General features: G+C 36.7%; 1 protein-coding gene across 7 annotated transcripts in view; it reads left to right on the forward strand.

Moving 5' to 3' along the window:
- ASH1L (ASH1 like histone lysine methyltransferase) overlaps window positions 1-23693 on the forward strand; it is a 203310-nt gene that overhangs the window by 30593 nt on the left and 149024 nt on the right. Inside the window, exon 2 of one of the 7 annotated variants that reach the window (XM_061120605.1) lies at window positions 12623-12665. The exons of the other annotated variants lie outside the window; for them this stretch is intronic. The gene's annotated coding sequence lies outside the window, so the exon portion shown is untranslated. The remainder of the gene's footprint in view (window positions 1-12622; window positions 12666-23693) is intronic. 7 annotated transcript variants of the gene reach the window in all.

The following is a 23693-nucleotide window of genomic DNA, read 5'->3' on the forward strand; positions in this document are numbered from 1 at the left end:
CCACCTACCTTTCAGGATGGTTCTATTCTTGCTGACCTCGAGAATTTTCTAAAGATGAATTCGAAAAGTTTTTTATCTGGACCTTTTTATGTGAAACAGTGTTAGAGCTTGTTTTGCACAGCTGATTTTTAAAGGGCTTCATGATGATTGTCTTTAGTAATCTTTCTATAATATTTTTTAAAATAGTGCTAATGATGAGGTTTTGTACCAAAAAGATTGCACCCACAATATGTACTTATTTTTAATGTTTAAGTAGTTTATATCCTGCTTATATTGTTTATAGCAGAATATGGTTTTTGGTTCCTGAGGAAAGCTATCTGTATACTCACAAAATTGTTGGTAATGAGTATGTGCTTATTCTTCCAACAGTTACTTTAAAATAGTATGTTGACTATGTTACTACCCTCTAAATTAGTTCTTCATAAATAATGGGAAGAGCATGAATCACGGAGTCAGAAACAAATTCAAATCCTGGCTTAATAACTGCACACTTACTGAGCTGTGTTTTTTCATTTATAACATGGAACTGTTTATGCCTATAGTAAATGGATATATAAAGAATTAAATTTCGATAAACAAGACTTGGAAACAACCCAGGTGCCCATCAACAAACAGTTGACTTAAGAAGATGTGGTGTCTGTATATATGTGCATATATGTTATGTATATGGAATATTAGCCATAAAAAGAATGAAATATTGCCATTTGCATGGATAGACCTAGAGAATATTATAGTTATAAATATATTATAGTTAGTAAAATAAGTCAGAGAAAGACAAATATTGTATGATATTACTTAAATGTGGACTCTAAAAATAATGTAAATGAATCTTTATAGAAAACAGAAACAGACTTACAGAAAACAAATTTATGGTTATCAAAGGGGAGAAAGGGATGGAAAGACAAATTAGGAGTATAATCAAGAATTGTACATGAAGTAGATATGCAGTATGGATTTACTGTGTAGAGCAGGAAATTATGTTCAGTACGTTATGATAACCTATAATGGAATGTAATCTGAAAAAAACGCTGAATCCCTTTGCTATACACCTCAAATGAACACAATATTGTAATTCAGCTTTACTTCAATTTTAAAAAATAATTACATTTGTATATAGTATTTAATATGAGGTAAATTCTTGTAAGTGTTCTATTCTCCCTTTTTACAGCCTAAGATATGGCTATATAACCTGGGATCTCTGGAAAGATTTGTTTTTTTATGGTTGCTCTCGGACTATGATAATCTGTGAAGAATTTTGTGTTCATTTTGATGCATTTTTACATAGCTCTTAGCAGCTTTACCAAGGGTTTCATGACTCCAAAGAGACTGAGCCTCAGTGGCTCAGGAGAGAAAGCTAGACTGTTGTGAGGCATGTTGGTAGTCTAAGAAAGCTTGTGGAGCGGAGGTGGGGGGAGAGGGAGTTGTTTTATTTATTTTAAAGCGAGGCTTTACCAAAACAACCAAAACATTTCCCCCCCGATTCTTCAGAAGTAGTTGGGTTTTTGTTAGTGCTGATGTTAAAGCATTTTTAGGCCTTAGATTTCTAGTAGAAACATAGAAATACAGATCATATATTTTATTTCTTAATAGAAGTTTTCTTTTGGCAGTGTTCAGAGGGCAAAAATAATTGCCCTGTGAAAAAATGTTTTGCTAGAATGATTGCTGTTTATGTAAATTTTTTTTTTTTTTGGCTGTGCTGGCTCTTCATTGCTGCGCACGGGCCTCTCATTGTGGTGGCTTCTCTTGTTGCAGAGCTGGGGCTCTAGGGCCCATGGGCTGCAACAGTTGTGGCACCTGGGCTCAGTAGTCATGGCACCTGGGCTTCTAGAGCACAGGCGCAATAATTGTGGCACATGGCCTGCATTGACAGGTGGATTCTTTACCATTGACCACCAGAGAAGCCCAGTTTATATAATGGCAAAATATAATGGTTCAGTACCTTAAGTGAAATTTTCCCTTTCTCAAATTATGTGACATACCGTTAAATTTACAGTAGTTGACGCATGGACCCTATTATTTAGAGCAATCCAAATGTGTCATTTACTTTTTTAAAAAATTTAATCCAAAATTTAGGAATTGTCACATTAATAACTAAAGTTTAAAGTTTAGTTCATTCCTTTGAGAAGTATTAGATACTTTCTGTATCTTTTAGTTAAAGTTGTAGAAGTTATAGATTTTAAGGGTCCTATTTTTTTAAATGTATTTTCCCCCAGTTTTATTGTGACAAGATTTGACATATAGCACAGTGTACAGTTTAATATGTATTTGGTTTATTTTTAATTACTTTTGAGATTTATCTTTCTATATTACATTTTGGCAAAATTAAAACATTTTGTAATGTTCAGTGTTGGCAAGAACATAGGGGAAACAAGCACTCTCAGGCACTGTTGGTGGAGAGTGTATTGATACTGTATTTTTTCAGAGCAGGTTGCTTGTATCTGTGACAATTTAAAATGGACAGTTCCTTGATTCCACAGTGTCACTTCTAAGAAACTATCTTACAGAATACTTGCAAGTGTGTAGCAAGATACATGTGTAAAGTATTTATTAGCAGTATAGATTCCTGATACTTTCTTAGTGGTTCTGACTCAATATGTCAGGGTATTTTTAAAAATGTCTTTATTGAGGTATAATTCATGTATCATACCATCCACCCATTTAAACTGTACAGTTTGTGGTTTTATTATTGATATATAACATTATTAATTTTTAAAAGCTGTAAAGTATGTTAATATAGAATTTGCCATTTTGGTCATTTTTAAGTGTAAATTCAGTGTCACTAACTCCATTCACAGTGTTGTGCAGCCCTCGCTGTCTCTTTCCAAAGCCATCTCATCGTACCAAATAGAAACTCTGTAACCATTAAAAATAATAACTCTGTATTGTTACAGAGCCTGCTCCCCCAATCTCTGGTGATTGATAATCTACTTCTGCCTCTATGAAATTGTCTTTTCTAGGTACCTCGTATAAATGGAATCATGCAGTATTTGTCCTTTTGTCTCTGGCTTATTTCACTAGCATAATGTCTTCAAGTTCATCCATTTGTAGCATGTACCAGAACTTCTTCATTTTTGTGGTTGAATAATATTCCATGTACATTTATGCCCCATTTTGTTTAAAATTCATCATCTGTGGATACTTGGTTTGCTTCCGCGTTTTGGCTATGGGAAAACATGCTACAGTGAACACTGGTGTACAAACATGTTTGAATTCCTGTGTTCCATTTCTTTGGGTACTAAGGAGTAGAATTGTTGGATCCTGTGATGTCTTTGAGGAACTGCCAGACTGTTTTCCATAGCAACTATACCATTTCATAGTCCCACCAGCAGTGCATGGGGGTTTCAGTTACTCCAAATCCTCATCAGTACTTGTTATTTTCTCTGTGTGTTTGTGTGTAGTATGTGGTTTTTAAATAATAGCCACTCTAAAGTAAAGAGTATGAAGTTGTATCTCACTGTGGTTTTCCTTCCTTTTCCCTGATGACTAATGATGTTGAGCATCTTTTCTTGAGCTTATTTGATTTGTATATATTTCTTCTTTGGAGAAATGTCTGTTTAAATCTCTTGACTATCTTTGAATTGTGGATTTTTTGTTGTTGTTGCTGAGTTTTCAGGGTTCTAGATACATTCTGTATATGACTTGCTAATATTCTTCTACTGTGCTGTTGAGTTGTCTTTTTCACTATCTTGATAGTGTCCTCTTATGCACAACTGTTTTCAATTTTGATGAACTCTAATTCGTCTATTTTTTCTTCTATTGCCTGTGCTTTGGTGTCATAGCCAAGATATCTCTACCAAATCTAGCATCATAAGGATTTTTCCCCTATGTTGTCTTCTAAAGGTTTTACAGTCCTATCTCTTATGTTTCAGTCTTTGAGAGATTTTCAGGTACCTGTCTCACCCTGAACTTGCTCTCAATTGATTACTATAGCAAAGAATACAGAAAACTGTTGCAAATTTAATGTCTAAGAGTATGGATAGTGCAGCTTTGATCAGTATTACACTTCTGTGATTCAGACTTTAAAAGGCAAAAAAGGAAACAAACATTATTACCATCAATATACCTCTCTTCCTTCTTTTTAGGCAATCATGTGATAACCCCCATATAACACCTAACTAAGCAGAACATTTCTTAATCACAATGAAGAAAACTGTTCTGTATAATGAAGTTGTCTTACTTGGAAAAAAAAAAGTTGTTTGGAACCAAAATTGCTGCAAAGAAAGTTTTAGGAGTTTCTAACTCCAACATCAGTGCCTTTGATAGCTACCACAAATGTATATGTATGTATACAAACAAATACATGGAATCCCACCCTCCCCATTTAAAAATATAATTGGTACCATACTGTACACACTTTTCTTCATCATTCATTTTTCCACTTATATGGCATATTAGTATATTCTGGAGGATTTTCCTGTACAAAAACTAAGAGAGCTTCTTTAGCCCTTTGAAATATGGTTAATAAGTGTTTTTTTTTCCAGTTTGTCATTTGGCTTTAGATCTTGCTTATTGTTTATTTTGCCATGCAGAAATATTTAGTTTTTTAAAGAATTTAATTAATAAATCTTTCCTTTTATGGCTTTGAGAATTTGACATATCACTAAAAAGGCCTTCACTTCAAGTTTATTAAAGTTCTTATATATTTTAATGTTTCATCTTTCATTATTATTATTTTTGGCCATGCCACAGAGCTTGCAGGACCTTAGTTTCCCAACCAGGGATCAGACCAGGATCTATAGCAGTGAATGCTTAAGTTGTAACCACTAAACCATTGGGGAATTCCCTAGTGTTTCATTTTAAATATATAAATATTTGATCCATTTGAAATTTACTATGATATATGAGTTGTGGATCGAACCTTATCTTTTTCCAAATAGCTACAGGTTGTCCCAATACTTTAAGAATGTTTTTTTTTGTCCTCAGAATTGAGACACTACCTTTATCGTACACTGAATTTCTGTGTGTACTTGGGTCTGGTCTGATTTCCCGCTTTGTGTCATTGTTCTCTATTTGCCAGCATGATAGTTTTAATTATTATGTTTTATATCTGGTAGGGCTAATCCTTCCTCATTATTCATGTTTTAGAGTGTTCCTTGCATTATTGCATATTGGTTTATAAACTTTATGTGATTTTAATAAAAACAATTTTTTTCTAGAACTTGTTCACTCGATTACAAAGTTCATATTTCGTTCTTTTATTTTTTTAATCTGTGGAACCTATTTGGTAGATGAGTAGCTCAGCTGGTAAAGAATAAGCCTGCAATGCAGGAGACCCTGGTTCAATTCCTGGGTTGGGAAGATTCCCTGGAGAAGGGAAAAACTGCCCACTCCAGTGTTCCGGCTAGGAGAATTCCATGGACTATACTGTCCATGGAGTCGCAAAGAGTCGGGCATGACTGAGCAACTTCCAGTTCACTTCACTTCTTTGAGAAACTCTGAATTTGCTTTGCCAAGATTTAAGGTGTTCAGATGGGCTCCTGAGACCCTCCCCCCAGCAAAAGGCTGCCTGCGTGCAACTCATTCTGCTGGGGGTGGAGCTAGAGGGTGTATGCTAGACCTTGGACTGGCAAATAGATGCCTGGTGGTGGGGGGGGGCGGGTGTCAGTGTGCCAGAGTTTCTTCCCCAACAACAACTGAATTTTTAAAATATCTGAAATATCTTCCTGGTGGCTCAGACAGTAAAGAATCTGCCTCCAATGCAGGAAACATAGGTTCGATCCCTGAGTCGGGAAGATCCCCTGGAGAACGAAATGGCAACCCACTCCAGTACTCTTGCCTGGAGAATCCCTTGGACAGAGGAACCTGGTGGACTATAGTCCATGGGGTCACAGAGTCACTGAGCGACCTTCCCCCCCCCCCCCCCACTCTAACACCTCTTCTTTTTTTGGACCTTTGGAGATTTTCCTTACTTCCTAAGAAGAACTAAAGAGCCTCTTGATGAAAGTGAAAAAGTTTGCTTAAAGCTCAACATTAAGAAAACTAAGATCATGGCATCTGGTCCCATCACTTCCTGGAAGATAGATGGGGAAACAGTGGCTGACTTTATTTTTCTGTGCTCCAAAATCACTGCAGATGGTGATTGCAGCTATGAAATTAAAAGACTCTTACTCCTTGGAAGGAAAGTTATGACCAACCTAGATAGCATATTAAAAAGCAGAGACATAACTTTGCCAACAAAGGTCCGTCTAGTCAAGGCTGTGGTTTTTCCAGTGGTCATGTATGGGTGTGAGAGTTGGACTACAAAGAAATCTGAGCTCCGAAGAATTGATGCTTTTGAACTGTGGTGTTGGAGAAGACTCTTGAGAGTCCCTTGGACTGCAAGGAGATCCAACCAGTCCATCCTAAAGGAGATCAGTCCTGGGTGTTCATTGGAAGGACTGATGCTGAAGCTGAAACTCCAATACTTTGGCCACCTGATGCGAAGAGCTGACTCATTTGAAAAGACCCTGATGCTGGGAAAGATTGAGGGCAGGAGGAGAAGGGAACGACAGAGAATGAGATGGTTGGATGGCATCACCGACTCGATGGACATGGGTTTGGGTGGACTCCGGAAGTTGGTGATGGACAGGGAGGCCTGGTGTGCTGCAGTTCATGGGGTCACAAAGAGTCGGATACGATTGAGTGACTGAACTGAAGAGGCCACAGTGCAACAACCATGGTATATTATTGCTGAATTGAATTATTTTGTTTTGGTAAACATATTTATGGTGTTTAGCCTGCCATATGGCTAGACTGGAAATCACATGATTGTTTTATAAGAAATATATTGATTATTAAATGTATAATAGATCTTCCTGTCTCATTTTTGTTTGTTTATAGTGGAAAGAAATGTTTTCTTTTGAATTTCATATAAAAGTTTGGGTTTGGCTGTCTTGTTACTTTATGTAGTGTCTGTGTCATCTCCTAAGTTGTCAGAATGGTATAGTCATGCTTCTGTTGCAGTATTTTAGAAAGTAAAAGTAGAGGTAGAAGTCATAATATTTACTTGTATTTATCACACACTAACTTAAAAGGAAAAGAGGCAATGGTACATTCCTTTTTAGTATTTAAACAAAATTCCAGCTTTGGAATTGTGCAGCATAGCTAGTTATATGTGATCTTAGCTTACTTAGGATACTAAATTGAAACATGCTGTTTTGTAACAAATGAAAAATAACTAAAATACTTATTTCCTGTAGCAAGTGATTGAAACTTGTGTGAGAGAAAAGGGATTGGGGGGATATTTCATACCACTGTATACTGATTTTATGTGTGTGTGTGCACATGTGCACTTAGTCATGTCTGATTGTTTGTGACCTGATGAACTGTAGCCCACCATGCTCCTTTGTCCATGGGATTTTCTTCTTACCAGTACTGGAGTTGGTTGCCGTTTCCTCCTCCAGGGGATCTTCCGAACTAGGGATTGAACTGAGTCTCCTGCATTGCAGGTGAATTCTTTACTGCTGAGCCACTGGGGAAGCCCTCATTATAAATTAGGTCAAATAAGATTGAGATTTGGTGTTAAGTTTTTGTTATTGAATAGTTTATTTGATGTCATTTTACCATAGTTGAGTGGATTGAATGAGCAAAGTGAATTACAAACAAAATTTACAGCTGTAATTATAATTTCCCTGCCAAAAGATACTTTTTTGCTTGGAAAAGAAACGACTATGCTGACTCAATAGATTATTTAAGAAACAGTACATTGTAGATATAATTTTGAATTTCACTGATGTAATTTTTATGGAGACGTATTAAAACCCTCATTGAATCCAGGTATTCTAATTAGGGCTTATTGGCCTAAGATTTTTAATGTAGTTTCTTTAGTAAGAAAATATGCAGATAATATTGACAGTTATCTCTATTCTTGCTCTGTCCTTGGTTAATTTGCCTAGTAGTCTTTACATTGTTTCACACAGATTCCAATTGTTTATTTATATATTTGACTGTGCCAAGTCTTAGTTGCAGCACACAGGATCATTAGTTGGGGCATACAGGATCTTTAGTTGCAGCATGTGAACTCTTAATGGCGCATATAGGATCTAGTTGCCTGACCAGGGTCCCCTGTGTGGGAAACAGGGAGTCCTAGCCACTGGACCCCCAGAGAAATCCAGTAGTTTCTTTAAATTATGCCATATATTAGATTAGCTTGGTTTTGGATAAAATGTGTATATTTTTAATTGTATACAATTCTAACACTATTGAATTTCCTCTTTTAAAGTGTGTAGTTCACCCATTATACAGAGTGCAGTAAGCCAGAAAGATAAAGAACATTACAGCATACTAACACATATATATGGAATTTAGAAAGATGGTAATGATAACCCTATATGCAAAACAGAAAAAGAGACACAGATGTACAGAACAGACTTTTGGACTCTGTGGGAGAAGGCAAGGGTGGGATGTTTTGAGAGAACAGCATCGAAACATGTGTATTATCTATGGTGAAACAGATCACCAGCCCAGGTGGGATGCATGAGACAAGTGCTCGGGCCTGGTGCACTGGGAAGACCCAGAGGAATCAGGTAGAGAGGGAGGTGGGAGGGGGGATCGGGATGGAGAATACATGTAATTCCATGGCTGATTCATGTCAATGTATGACAAAACCCACTACAATATTGTAAAGTAATTAGCCTCCAACTAATAAAAATAATGTTCAGTGGTTTTTTAGTATATCCCCTTATATATTAGCTACATACAAAGGTGTGCAACCATCACCACTAATTTCAGAACATTTTCATTACCTTAAATATGTGTTTTAATTTGGCTATTACATTTTAGAAAACTGATCACAGGGCTAATGTTTTTACTTTCTACTTCACAAAGGAGGGTCAAATTTTGTATCCCTTAATTTTGAGCATAATCTCTAATGTAGGCTTATAGCAATGTTTTATTTATTCCTCCATAAAATATTTGATTACCTGCCCTGTGCAGTAAATAAGTAATTATGATATAGTATAATAACTTACAACAAAGTTAGTGGAGGTGATGAAATTCCAGCTGAGCTACTGAAATCCTAGAAGATGATGCTGTTAAAAAGTGCTGCACTCAATATGTCAGCAAATTTGGAAAACTCAGCAGTGGCCACAGGACTGGAAAAGATCAGTTTTCATTCCAATCTCAAAGAAGAGCAACACCAAAGAATGTTCAGACTACTGTACAGTTGCATTCATATCACATGCTAGTAAGGTTATGCTCAAAATCCTTAAAGCTAGGCTTCAGCAGTATATGATTCAAGAACTTCCAGATGTACAAGATGGGTTTAAAAAAGGCATAGGAACCAGAGATCAAATTGCCAACATTCATTGGATCATGGAGAAAGCAAAGGAACTCCAGAAACACATCTACTTTTGTTTTATTGACTACACTAAAGCCTTTTGACTGTGTGGATCACAACAAACTCTGGAAAATTCTTAAAGAGATGAGAGTATCAGACCACCTTACTTGTCTCCTGAGAAACCTGTATGTGGGTCAAGAAACAAAGTTAGAATCTTACATAGAACAACTGACTGGTTCGAAATTGGGAAAGGAGTATGACAAGGCTGTGTGTTGCACTTTGCTTACTTTTGTACAGAGTACATCTTGCCAGATGCAGGGCTGGGTGAATCATAAGCTGGAATCAAAATTGTTGGGAGAAATATCAACAACCTCAGATATGCAGATGATACCACTCTAATGGCAGAAACTGAGAGGAAAAAAGAGCCTCTTGATGAAGGTGAAAGAGGAGAGTGAAAAAACTGGCTTAAAACTCAACATTAAAAAAACTAAGGTCATGGAATCCAGTCCCATCACTTCATGGCAAAAAGATGGGGAATAAGTGGAAACCGTGACAGACTTTATTTTCTTGGGTTCTAAAAATCACTGTTAACAGTAACTACAGTCATGGAATTAAGATACGCTTGCTCCTTGGAAGGAAAGCAATGACAAACTTGGACAGTGTATTAAAAAGCAAAGACATCACTTTGCCATCAAAGGTCCATATACTGTATTTTTTCCAGTAGTCATGTATGGGTGTGAAAGTTGGACCATAAAGAAGGCTGAGTGCCAGAGAATTGATACTTTTGATCTGTGCTGTTGGAGAAAACTCTTGAGAGCCCCTTGGACTTCAAGGAGACCAAACCAGTCAGTTCTACAGGAAATCAGTCCTGAATATTCATTGGAAGGACTGATGCTGAAGCTTCAATGCTTTAGCCACCTGATGTGAAAAGCTGACTCACTGGCAAAGACCCTGATGTTGGGAAAGATTGAGGGCAAGAGAAGGGGGCAGTAGAACGTGAGATGGTTAGATAGTATCACTGACTTAATGGACATGAAGTTGAGCAAACTCCTGTAGAGAGTGAAGTATAAGGAAACCTGGTATACCGCAGTCCGTGGAGTCGCAAAGTGTCAGGCGTAACTTAGTGACTGATCAACAACAACAAATGGTAACTTCCATCATAGAAATACATATAAAGTGTTTATAGGACTGTTTGGAGAAGGTAATGAGCAGGAGAGTATGCATGGAAAGCTTTACAGTGGAACTTATATTTAAAATTAGATGTTGACATTTTTGTTAGCATTTGCTAGACAAATTCTAATTTGAGGACAAAGTAAATGGTAAAGGGTAAAGGTCAATTTAGCGTGTCTCCTAGATGTTTATGAATTGTGCTGTCAAAGAATTTGACAGACCTTTAGTGTAGGGGGGCACTAAGAAAATAATAAAGAATGGAGGACAAGTGGGGAACTTAACAACTCTTTGTATTGAACTCAGAAGTTAAAATTGCTTTTTTGAAAAGTTTTTCTATTTGAGAAATTTAGGATTACTTGTAGTAAGTAAGAACCCTACCATTTGTAACTGTAAGATTAAATCTTACCAAAGACATAGTACCTGAATTTTATTTTCTAAATCTGTTAATAGCTGACTACCTTGGTCTTCATGCATACTTAGTCACTTCAGTCGTATCCAACTTTTTGCAACTTTTTGGACTGTAGCCCACCACCAGGTTCCTTTGTCCATGGAATTCTCCAGGCAAGAATACTGGGGTGGGTTGCCATGCCCTCCTCCAGGGCATCTTCCCGACCCAGGGATCAAACCTGTGTCTCATGTCTTCTGCATTGGCAGGCGGGTTCTTTATCATTAGCACCACTTGGTCTTCATGCAGGAGTGAAAGTCAAGCAGGAATAATATTGAGGCAGGTTTGTAGACTTTCTTGAGAGCACAAAACTGCAACAGCAGGGTAGAGAGGGAGGTGGGAGAGGGGATCGGGATGGGGAATACGTGTAAATCCATGGCTGATTCATGTCAATGTATGACCAAAACCACTATCATATTGTAAAGTAATTAGCCTCCAACTAATAAATGGAAAAAAGAAAAAAGAAAAAAAACTGCAACAGCAGATGGCATTAGAGATCAGGTTTAAGGATGAGTTGCAAGGATTTAAGTGTTAAGGGGGGAAGGGAAATGAGGTGCAAAGATTTAACTGTTAAGAGGGGAAGGGAAATGAGGTGAATTGGGGATTCAGAGTATAGCTGGCAAAGTTCAATATGACCCTTGGGCGTTGCTGGTCTGTTTAAAGGTATATCTGTAGTTTTTTAAAACCAACTATTTAAAAAATCTAGCAATTAAGAATTCTCTTCCAAGAAGAAAAGGAAATTTGTGTTGTATATCTAATAACTCCTTCTCCCCCAACTAAAAAAAAGGTAGAAAAATATGACAGTGGCATACGGTGGTCTATTTGATAGCCTTAGCTTCTTTATTTTAACTATCACTTTGCACCAACAAGTGCCTAATGTTAGATGTTAAGAGTGGTATATCTGACTGTGTAAAGATTTACCTGGGAAAAGGGGCAGTAGTTTGCATGTTAACTGTGGCTTCTTGGATATAAATATGAGTCTTTCTTCAAACTGGATTTATGGTGTTCCTAAGGCTTTGGTTTCTCCAAAATCTATTTTCTAAAGAGGGAATACGTATTAGCAAAAGAAGATAATGTCTCAAAGATGTCAGAAATAAGTAGTGTTAAAGGGAAATAGTAATGAGAGCCCACTCTTTAAACAGAATAGGTTCTGAACTATTAAATTTGATCTTTTTTTCCTCTTTATTTTTTAACGGTCAAGTTCTGATCTATGTGTATTTTACCTTCATTTTTGGAAAACATTTCAAAGTTGATTTGCAAGTCAAGAATTTGTAATAAAGGCTCCTCTGTTAAGAAGTTGGAGTTTAGGAGATGTGCAAAAGCATTTTGACAAAAATTCACAGATGGTAGATATATACATTACAATATTTTAACTGTTTTTAGCCAAGCTACATAGAATTACTAACATCTGAGTAGGTATGTGAAAGTAAAAAGACAATCCCAGAATTCAGTAGTAACTTTCACAGTAAAAACGGTGAAAGAAGATAGACCTGAACCCCCACCTTTTCATTTTCTGTCTTAATTGCTAAGTATGATTATCCTGTAGTTCCTTGTCTAGTCCTTGATTGCATGGATAGGGAGCTACAGAAGACTGCTGAAGAAATCACGGGTTCTGAAAATTAAAAGCCAAAGGCAGGGGAGCTTGGTAACTTTTCTTTTTAAACTGTTTGTTAAGTATGACTGTTAGGAATTCTCAAAGAAGTGGAAAATCTCCTAGGCATTCTTGGTGACATGTTTTTCTTCTCTTTCAGCCTTGAAGTAAATTGTCTAAGATAAAGATGAGAAATTAGAAAAGTAAGTTTAAGATTACTAAGTTCCTAAATAAAAAGAAAAAAAGTTTCAGTATACAATAGAGAGAAGAAGTAGGATGATGGAGTGGAAAGACTCAGCTCAGATGTCACCTAGCTCTTTGAAATGTTACCTGAACCTTCCCAGGCAGAGTTGGTTACTCTAACTTCTGTGCTTCCATTGCATATATTTCTCTGTTTTTAACATAAATCACATTATATTGTAATTATTAATTTGTCTTTTACTAGTGAATGCTCCTTAATTGTTAAGGTGACCTTTTTAGTTTTTGCATTTCATGATCAACACAGAACATGCTTTAAAAATAGTTCAATAAAATTATAGACTGTGGGTTTATCTATAAGCATAAAACAAATACTGCCACCACCACCAAAAATACTGCCATTAAGATCCAGCTTGGGGATAAGAGAATTTGTTTGCCTACCCCTAAGATAGTGCTTATTCATGTAACTTTCATAAGTGAATTACTCATAAATATTTTCTCTTCTTTCATTTACTTAAAGTATGTACATATTAAAACTTATTAGGTTCTATTGTGATTAATACAGTCAATAGGTCATTAATTTTAAGAAGTCAGTATTATTGGTAGTAATGCTTGCAACTGTGGCTGTTTCATGAATTTCCTGGTAAGGCACAGCTTTGGTAACTACTCTTCTAGTAGGTCAAACAAAAAGTTTTCTTTGTTTTGTCACAGCACAGAGAGGTGAGCTAAGTTGTCTATGTTATCTCCATTTAAAAACAACCCCCCACATTAGGCTCTTAGTTTAAGAAAATATTTTTAGTAGTCAAATACCTTTTGAATGCATCTGACATATCTTAGTGACTCACCCAGTAAAAGGTGGTACCAGATTGTTATCAACCAAGGGCTCTTGTGCCCAGGCAGCAACACTAGGGGGTGTTAGCATCAGAGTAAGAATTTATTTGCAGGGCACCAAGCAAGGAGAATGAGCAGCTCATGAACTTTCTTCTGATTGTTTGGTGCTAAGGTAACAGGGTAATGTTTCAGGAATGTCAACCATCTGGTTATAATCAGGCTAGGGTCTGTGTGCTGTGCCCAGCATGTAGTCACCATCTTCCACCTGGGTAGGAGTCTTAGTTTCTACAGAATGCTCAAAGATATACACCAGATCGTTAGTTATGTCCCTTCAGGAGAAACCTTGAGATCCCTGTGACACTACTGCCCTAATGGTTAACTGCTTGAGCCTACTGTTTGGAACTCCTTGAAGGCCTAGAAGCTTTTTTTTTTTTCTTCCTACAAACAAGAAACAGGAACACAGAGGTGCTTTTGTACCCAGGAATGCTCCACTGGGTCCTGGTTGGTTTCATTATCTTCTTTTCTTTGATACTTCTCAATCCTGAGAACAGGGGCAGGACAAGAAAAGAAATAAAGCTTTAGATTGAGAGGTTAGTCATAAACCCTATATGAAGCTGGTTTTAGGGAAAGTTTGTCTCCAGATGAACCCCAGGTGAAACTTTTATTCTTATTGCTATCTGGTTTATGTTTACCCAGTGCTTTTTTTTTTTTTTACCAATTTTTTTGTATTTAGGCTCCTTAGTTCTTATCAGTGAATTCAAGAAGTGAATTGCTAAGTAGAAGATGGTCACATTCTTCTTACTTGTAACTTGTGAGCTGAGTGCCATCTATGAGTATAGTCTTTCTTATATCAACTTATGGGAAGCTTCAGAATACAAGTCCACATTATCCCACTGTTAACTTTTCCATTGCCATGTTCTTGTTATAAAGGTTATTCAAGCAGGAATACCTTATGGTATATAAGTATCTCCAGGTTCTGCTTTGAATGGAATTCTGTTTTCTTACCTTCATACTGATTGTTTGCTTTGAAAGCTGCTTGAGCTAGAATTACTTTGTAGTAGAGAGGAGAATGGTTGGCATAGATCCTAGCTTCTCCAGGGCAGAGGCTATTATGCAGATTTCCCCAGTTCGTCACATTTCAATAAAGCCTTCTTTTCTCCCTTTAACACACACAAAATAGACTGTTAAGGGGGCAGCCAAGATCTGCCCTAAGCCTTGAAGATAAAATAAGGTCGGTGCCACTCTTTTCCCAAAATACCATCAATTGTAGAAGCTCCCATCAATGCTCCCATAAATGGAGGGGAAAAGCAGATCCCTTCTATTGCACAGTGCAGCCTCTGCTATAAATGTACCAAGAAGATTAAAACTACCATAATTAGTTTCCTCAGGCTCAGCTTCAGTTCTTGCTTTCATTATATAGTTGGAACTTCTTTAATCAGCGTTGCTTTTGGCTGATTGAGCAGTTTACTTTCTTTTAAAGTGTAGCATGTTAGGGCTATCTGCTTGAGTCTGTATTGTGGTTTGTTTTAATGGAATACATAATAGGATATGCTAAATGTGAAAAATATTTCTCATTTCATTGTTGATTTTGCTAATGGAAACAGTCATTATTGAAACAAATTGATAGAAGGCATAACTTGCTTAGTCCCAGAGAATTAAGCCTGAATATCATCATATTCACTCACTAATTCACATACTGCTTTTTATGGTTGTCTATTCATATCTTAATTTCATTTTAATGACTGTATATCATGCCAGAGGTGTTTACATACAGACTGCTCCATAAGTATATGTTGCTAGTAAATTCTGAGGTACAGCAGCTTAGAAGTGAAGATTTTTGGATTATATCAGAATTAACGGCCCTATATGAGGAGATAATAAACCTGGAGCTTTTATGAAACTTTGTGAATAGGGAGAAAAGGTTGAATACATGATGAAAAAAGGTGTTTTTTTTTTTCCTCCTGACGTCACTTAGTGAGTGTAAACCACTGAAGGCATTTTTTCTGAATTGTTCCTCTTTCCCAGTTAGTTATATAGGGATTTATGGGGAGAAATCTTGAGAGAAAGAGTATAGATTGATTTATATGTGTGCTGTGGTAGTGATTTTATTGATTTTACACTTCAGGAGTAAACTGGGTATAAAGAATTTAAAGACTTCTTTTCCTCTGCTGTTAATACCTAGGACAGATTGGTGTCTTCTGTTTGTTGCTTAAGTTATATTCAATAGCAGAAAGAGCCTCTACATATCATTATTAATATTCTTTTATTATAGTATTCTCTGAAGGAATTAAACTTCCTCTAGTAGTATATGTTGGTTGACTTTTTAATGGGAGCGATATAGTATAATAAAAATGAGCAGGTGCAACCACCTAATTAATGGTTATGTAATTTAAGAAAAACCCATAGTGGTCTGCTTTTGAAAAGAAAAACTTGTGTGATATTATATTAAAATACTTGATATAATTATCTGTATGTTAAATTTTCTTTAATTTTCTTTTGAAACTTCCCCCCAACCCCCATTCTCAGATGTTTTGGTTCTCTCTTTGATTGTATGCCACAAACTGAACCTTTGCACATTTATTGAAGATGTTTTCTCAATATTTTTATAAGTGGACTTAAGATTCTTCCCTTACTTACAGTTCTTATTTTTAACATAATTTTGCAAGTAATTTCCATTCCATACAGTCACTTGGGAAAAACTGTCCGTAAACATTTTTCTTTATTTTTAGCGATTGTCCTAGAGTTTGCAATATATGTTTACAACTAATTTAATTAACCTTGAAATATGACTGTTTTGCTTTACAGATACCTTGTAATAATAAAATAGCACAAATTCCTCCCTTCCTTTCCTTGTCTCTTGTATCATTATGGTCATTCATTTCATTGTAAATAAAGATACACATTCACATCATCATACTTTATTGAATACATTGTTGCTATTATTATTGTAAATAAACTTATCTATTAAGATTAGATAAAAATAAGAAAACTAAGGAATTCCCTGGTGGTCCTATGGTTAGGATTCTGCACTTCTACTGCAGGGAACACAATCCCTGATAGGGGAACTAAGATTTCCCCACGCCTCTCAGTGCCACTAAAAAAAAGAATAAAAAAAATAAAGTTTTTATTTTACTTTCACTTCTTCTCTCGTGGTCTTTTATTCTTTATATAGATTCAAGTTTCTGACCTATTAGCATCTTCCTTCTCTCTAAAGAACTTCTTTTAATTTGCAAGACATGTATACTAAAAACAAATTCCCTCAAATTTCTGTCAGAGAAAGTCTTTGTTTCTTCTTTATTTTTAAAGAATAATTTCACAGGTTACAGAATTCTAGGTGTTAGTTTTCTTTTTCCTTCTAACACTGTGAATATTTTAGTCCACTCTCTTCTTGCTTACACAGTGTCTGAGGAGAAGTTGGATACAATTTTTATTTTTGCTTATCTGGAGTTAAGAGGACAGTTTTTTATATTTTGGTTAGCCTGTACCTCTAGATGGTGAACTGGGACTTCTCTGGGGGGTCAGTGGTTAGGAAACCGCCCTGCAGTAGAGGGGACGCAAGCTCAGCCCCTGGCTGGGGAGCTGAGATGACACGTGCTGCAAAGCACCTCGAGAGCCCACAAGCTCTGGAACCTGAGTGCCACAACTCGAGAATCTGTGCGAAGCAATGGAAGATCGTACATGATACAGTGAAGACCCCACATGCTGCAGCTAAGACCCGATGCAGACAAATATTTAAAACAAAAAACCCAAATACTTCTTGGTGCCCCCTCCCTTCTTAGAGCAGGATGGCTAGAGTGTGCTAGAGTTGGATATTTCCTCCCACCAGGTCGATTAGGCTTTGATAAATCCCAGCAGGTTAAGCTCTGGTTAATAGTTTCTCCTGAGGGCAGACATTGTTAGAATGGCCTGGCATATTTCAAAACGGTTCCTTTCCCCCTCTGCAGGAATTAAGAGGGAATTTTTGTCATTGTGCCAACCTAGTGGAGATCCAGAAGATAAAACTCTTAAAAGTTTGTGGGAATCACAATAATTGAGTTCTGGAGTTTTCAACTCTCAAACCTAGTAAACATTGAGCCTCCAGCAGTTTGTCACTTTAGAGTTCCGGTTTCCCTACCCTAGCACTCACTTGCTCCACCAGGGTTTCTGCTCTGGTAAATGATTCTCCATCAGTCACTTCAGTTTTGGGGCCTGTAGTTTACTCTGTGACCTCACTTCTGTTACGGATACAATTGTTTATTCTTTCCATTTAACTTTTCACATGTTGTTGGGATAGAATGTTAACCTCCATACTTCTCCATAAATGATTTTTTTTTTTAAACCTATTCGATTTTTTAAAAATATATATTTCATTTATTTATTTAGGCTGCTCCAAGTCTTAGTTGTGGCATGTGGGATCTAGTTCCCTGACCAGGGATTGAACCTGGACCCCCTACATTAAGAGCACAGCCTTATCCACAGGACTTCCAGGGAAAAGTGAAAGTCACTCAGTTGTTTCTGATTCTTTGTGACCCCATGGACTATACAGTCCATGGAATTCTTGAGGCCAGAATACTGGAGTGGGTAGCTGTTCTCTCCTCCAGGGGCTCTTCCCACTCCAGGGATTGAACCCAGGTCCCATACATTGCAGGCAGATTCTTTACCAGCTGAGCCACAAAGGAAGCCCAAGAATACTGGTGTGGGTAGCCTAGCCCTTCTCTAATGGATCTTCCCGACCCAGGAATCAAACCGGGATCTCCTGCATTACATGCAGATTCTTTACCAACTGAGCTATCAGGGAAGTCCCTCCATAACTCTTTGATCAACAAACATTGTAATAGGAGTGTGTATGCATGCATGCTCAGTTGATTCAGTCATGTCCAACGCTTTGCGACCCCATGGACTGTATACCATCGGGGTCCTCTGTCCATGGGATTCTCCAGGCAAGAATACTGGAGTGGGTTGCTGTGCCCTCCTCCAGGGCATCTTCCTGGCCTGGGCATTGAACCTGCATTGAGGGCAGATTCTTCACCCACTGAGCCACCTGGAAAGCCCAGAAGTGTTATAATTGGTTTGTAAGAAGATGAAATCGTGAATTTCCATTTATATCTCAGCTTTCATTGCATGCAGAGTAGTTTCAAAATCTTCCATGTACTAAAATGATAGGAGGATCTTTCTGGCACATATCATGTGTAAACGAATATATAAACTCCTAAGGCACATTATTGTTTTAGTGGATTCCAGTAAACTACTTTGAATAAGTTTTCCTATGTTGATATTGTTATCTATAGAGTGTAACTTTAAAGCTTTCCTTTGCTCAAGTGCTCTTTTTTTAACATGTAATAAGGCTGTCCTTTCCTGCTTCATTAAGTACATGACAAGTTAATTTCAGAATCTCTTAATATAGCAAGAATGATGAAAATAGCCTACTGTATTTCTGTTTACAGACTAGCTCTGTAACTGAAATTCTGTGCTGTAATTCTCTAAACACACAACTTGAGGATTTGAACAAAACGTCCTATTCTTGGTTCCAAAATCTTATGAGCACATAACCTTCACTATGTTTGTTTGTTGTAAGTACCAATTAAATAATAATTTAAACTATCTTTTCCTTTTTTTGACTTCCCCGTGAAGTCCCCTGAACCACCAGAGAAGTCCCAGTTTATAGTCTATAGAATTTTGCGTTGGGTACAAATTTTTTTTAATGGAAATTCTGTTGTTTTGGTTTGTGAGTTGCAGATACCTTTCATTCAATGATCAAAACAATTTTAATTTTATCATCCTGTGCTGTCAAGTATGTCTGATGTGTGAAGTACAGAAGTAGCATATTTAATTATGTCATTAACATTTTGTTCTGAGCGGAGTGAGATTTTAGGAACAAGTTTTTCAAGAAAATGTTTTCTCAAAAGGAACTGAGCAAATCTCAAAAATTTTTTGTCATCAACTTAGAGGTTATTGGTAATTTGTAGAAGCACTTCTGAAAGCTTATTCATATATTAGGATTCATGAATCGTCTCCATAAAGACATTTTTTTTAAGGTTAAAAAAAATATTTATTGGCTGCACTGGGTTTTCTTCACTGCAGCATGCAGGTTCTTTAATTGCAGCATGCAGGATTTTTTTTCTAGTTGAGGCATATGGGATAGTTCCCTGACCAGTGTTGGAACCCAGGCTCCTGTGTTGGAACACAAAGTCTTAGCCAACTGGACCACTGGTAAAATCCCCATATAGACAGTGTAAGGCTTTTTTTTTTTTTCTTTTCATGGAATGAGAATAACCCTTGTTTTAGATATTTAGTTCTCCTCTAACATTTTCCTCTTTTTATACTATTTACTATGTCCAGATTAAAGTTGAATTATAATGAATAAAGGTGATTTATTTTGGAGTTTATCTCATGAAATTTTGAGCTAAATAGACATTTTTCTTTTAATTAATTTTCACACAATGTAAAGAGTTCCCAAAGAGGAATTTTCTTGAAAGATTCAAGGATTGCTAAGAGTTAAATATTTCACTTAAAGGCTAGTATTAATATGTTTAATGTTGTTTAGCTTAGTGTGCTAAAATTTTAGGAAGATTAGAATTATGACCTAAATGTAATTCTTATTGTTCTCTTATATGATTATTTAAGTATTTTTTCATGATCTTTTATTTATTGATTGATTATACCATGTGGCATGTGGAATCTTAGCTCCTGAACCAAAGATCAGCCCCGTGCCCCCTACAGTGCTGGAAGAATGAAGTCTTAACCACTGGAACACCGGGGAAGTCCCCATGATATCTTTTAAAAGGAGATTTTTTTTTTTTATTTTTATAACTTTTTTCATGTCTCCTTGTTTGTAGGTTACCCTTTAATTAGATTCTGTGAATATATTTACAGAGGTTTTATGTATTTTTCTTAATTCTCTTGTACTTCTTGGCAATCACTCATAATATTGGCAAAATATGAAATCCCTTATTTAAAAAACACATATACTTTCTTTTACTAGTGATTTTGAACATTTTTTTCTTGTTCTGTTAATCAGTTCTCTTTGAATTGTCTGCCCATATATTTCCTTGTGTTTTATTTTGAGATATTGGAGGGCTTTTTTTTTATTTTTTAAACTACATCTGAGTCTTTTCCTTTATATATATATATCTTGTTATTAATACCTTTCTCCAAGAAAGATTACCTCAAGATAGAGAAGAACTAAAAATTTGCCTACAATATTCTAAGCCCATTCAAGGTGTGGAGTTGGGACTGGGATTCCTCAAGGTCTGTACCCTCAGTGACCTGGCTCTTAAGAATGGCTCAGAATTGGACATGAAAAACAAGAAAGTTATTTATCATGAAAAGCAACAGGAGGTAGACACAGCTAACAGCAGGATTAAATTTTGCAGGAACTTCAAATAATATATTTGTTGGATAAAGAATATAAAGTAAATTTATTTGAAATGCTTAAAGACTTAAAGAAGAATAAGCCTTTAAAAAATGACCAGGCAGATTTTCAAAAAGAGGCCAATGTCATATATTTTCCAGATATGTAAAACTGTATTTTCTTGATGAAAAATGCATTCATTGACATTTAAAACTCAGTGAATAAGCATCTAATTTAGACACAGCTGTGGAGAGAATAGTAATCCAGAAAATAGCATTGAGAAAATACCACTGTGGGCTTCCGAGATGGCTCAGTGGTAAAGAATCTGCCTGCCAAGCAGGGGACACGGATTCGATCCCTGGGTTGGAAAGATCCCCTAGAGAAGGAAATGGTTGCCCAGTATTCTTACCTGGGAGATCCCATATACACAGGAGCCTGATGGACTCCAGCTACGATTCATGGGGTTGCAAAGAGTCAGAGACAACTGAGCAAGTAAACAACCACAACCAGTTACCTTATAAAAAGGATGAAGGGTGAAACAACTGTACACGAGCTTGGGAGACAGAGGCGTGTAAAAGCACCCAAGGAGACAGACAGAAGAAAAAGACCAGCTGTATAGAAGTGAGATTAGCAGCATCACATGTGAAACAGTGGGAGAGGGAGAACAAAATGGAAATGAACAAGATCCAAAAGGTTGGGAGTGTGATATATATGAAAAAAAGAAGAAATACAATATATGCATAACTGATATCTTTAAAGAAGAAGGCAGAAATTTTAAACTGTATCAGTAAAGCATAGAGCCTCTTTGTGAGCCAGGTGAAAGGATCAAATTACCTCCTGAGGATAAAATTCAAGATGTTCTCAAACATCAAAATCCAGAACCAAAGAACAGTGGGGCAAAATCCATAATGTCCTTAAACTGGACGGTTTCATCTATACCAAAATGATAATGACAGACATTTTTGAACATCTCATTCTTCAGGAAATTTTAGAAAGCAACCTTCAATCTTTTTGTTAGCCACAAAGGAATGTAACATGCTTAGTTGCTCAGTTGTGTCCAACTCTTTACGACCCCATGGACTGTAGTCTGCCAGGCTCTTCTGTCCATGGGGATTCTCCAGGCAAGAATAATGCAGTGGGATGCCATGCGCTCCTTCAGGGGATCTTCCCAACCCAGGGATTGAACCCAGGTTTCCCGCATTGCAGACAAATTCTTTACCAGCTGAGTCACCAGGGAAACACAATGTGGAAATGAGAGAGAAAATGCAAGTCATTTTAGTATATACTGATCTCTTCATTTAATATAGTAGGAGTCAGACAATGTCACTTGTTAAAACTGATACTGTAAGAAACTGGTGTCGTAAAAAAATTATATATATATGTCTAATTGGATAGTGAGGCGGCAACAGGAAGAGAATGCTGATTTAATCACTGCTAATAGTGTCAGCAAATATTGAAGGCTAAGTATATTAAAGTTACTATTTTATACTTCTCTGGAGCACAAGTATACATGTCTCAGACTTTTTAATGTAACAGAAAAATAAGCACATATGTGCCGTTTAAACAAAATGCCAGTCTATGAAAGGTCAAAGTAAAAAATACGGTATAACTGATTCACTTTATAGAAACTAACAACATTGTAAATCACTTGTACTCCTATAAAAAAATTTTTTTTAAGTAACAGTATATGATGATGTGCTATTAGTCTATCAGGGACAAATATCACAGGCCAAGTAGTTTAAAATCATGAATTTTATTTTATCATTTACTGTTTCTGATGAAGGCTTTTTTCCTGGCTTAGGGACAACCGATTTTTCACTGTGTCCTCCCATGGCCAAGTGCAGGTGTCTGCAACCTCCAGGCCACAGACCCGTTACCTCCTGTCTCATTGGCAGCATTAGATTAGAGATAAAGCGCACAAAAAATGGAATGCGCTTGAATTATCCAGAAACCATCCCCCCTGCCCCCCCACCCCGACTCCTGGTGCCAAAATGGTTGGGGACCACTGGCCAAGTGCAGTGAAAGAGATACCTGGGCTCTCTTGCTTGTAAAAGGAAATCATTTTCATTGGATTAGGGCCCCAACTTTATGACCTCATTTAACGTTAAGTAAAGGCCTCCTTAAAGTCCCTATCTCTAAGTTCAGTCACATGAGCATTAGGACTTTGACATTTGAATTCGGGGTTATACAATTCAGTCTTATAACAGGTGGACACTCCCAAAAATTGCACATGTGGTAAACTACCACAAGAAGTAAAAAATAATATCTTCTAATGACAATGCAGAAAAACTAAATTAGTAAAACCAGATAGTGAAAAATTTTATGGTCGTGAACTTAACTAAATCTCAGAATTTCAAGAAAATTAACAAAATAACTCTTAAATTTTTTATTTATTTTTATATTTTTATTTATGTTTTATTTGCTACGTGTTTTTGGCTGTGCTGAGTTTTTGTTGCTGCACAGGCTTTTCTCTGCTTGGGGCAAGTGGGGGCTATTCAGTTGTAGTGTGCAGGCTTCTCATTGTGGTGGCTTCTGGTTGCAGAGCATAGGTTTTAGGGTGCTTGGGCTTCAGTGGTTTTGGCTCCTCGGCTCTAGAGCTCAGGCTCAGTAGTTGTGGCACGTGGGCTTAGTTGCTTTGTGGCATGTGAAATCTTCCTGGACCAGGGATCAAACCCGTCTCCTGCTTTGTCAGGCAGGTTCTTTACCACTGAGCCACCAGGGAAGTCCAACAAAATAACTTTTTATTTTCATGGAAAGCTGTAGTAAAAGGAGCAATACCTTTAAATATTAAAAGAAAATAATAAAAATAAATGGAATAAATCATCCCTCTCTGTAGTTGCCAAGAGAACAGAATCATCCTGAGAAAAGAAGA

The sequence above is a fragment of the Dama dama genome, chromosome 20 (assembly GCF_033118175.1).
Source record: "Dama dama isolate Ldn47 chromosome 20, ASM3311817v1, whole genome shotgun sequence".
In the NCBI taxonomy this organism is placed as follows: Eukaryota; Metazoa; Chordata; class Mammalia; order Artiodactyla; family Cervidae; genus Dama; species Dama dama.